Source organism: Bison bison, unplaced genomic scaffold (genome assembly GCF_000754665.1).
Source record: "Bison bison bison isolate TAMUID 2011002044 unplaced genomic scaffold, Bison_UMD1.0 scf7180017864495, whole genome shotgun sequence".
Classification (NCBI taxonomy): Eukaryota; Metazoa; Chordata; class Mammalia; order Artiodactyla; family Bovidae; genus Bison; species Bison bison.
Window position 1 is genome coordinate 4,602,629 of NW_011495054.1, and position 634 is coordinate 4,603,262.

The 634-nt window shown below is 46.7% G+C and overlaps 1 protein-coding gene across 1 annotated transcript in view; it reads right to left on the minus strand.

Annotated features, from left to right (window-relative positions):
- Window positions 1–634, minus strand: part of RASAL1 (RAS protein activator like 1 (GAP1 like)) — a 33,536-nt gene that overhangs the window by 24,058 nt on the left and 8,844 nt on the right. The gene's annotated exons all lie outside the window — the stretch shown is intronic.

A 634-nucleotide genomic window follows, 5' to 3' on the forward strand; every position in this document is an offset into this window, starting at 1 on the left:
GTCCACAGAGGATGAGATGGCTGGATGGCATCACTGACTCGATGGACGTGAGTCTGGGTGAACTCCGGGAGATGGTGATGGACAGGGAGGCCTGGCGTGCTGCGATTCATGGGGTCGCAAAGAGTCGGACATGACTGAGCAACTGAACTGAACCGACTGAAAGCACTTAGAACGTGACCAGCACACAGTAAGTACTACATAAATGTTTGCTGCTATTACTGTTGCTACTTGCTTGCATATGTTTTTAAAAAATATTTATTTTATTTATCTGTCTGTGCTGGATCTTAGTTGCGGCATGCGGGACCTTTAGTTACAGCACGAAAAGTCTTAGTTGTGGCACGTGGAATCTAGCTCCCTGAGCAGGGATCAAACCCGGGGCCCCTGTGCGGGAGTGTGAAGTCTTAGCCACTGGACCACCAGGGAAGTCCCTTGCTTTCGTAGGTTTAAAATGTCCCTAGAAGGACATACAAGAAACTGACAACATGGGGGATGAGAACGGAGAAGCTGGGACAGGAGCGACAGTCCCACCGCTAACTGTATCTTTTGAATATTGAACAGAAATAAGTTAACTGCTCAATAAATGAATTAAATTAAAATCCAGGCTTCCCTGGTGGCTCAGTGGTAAAAAAAAAAC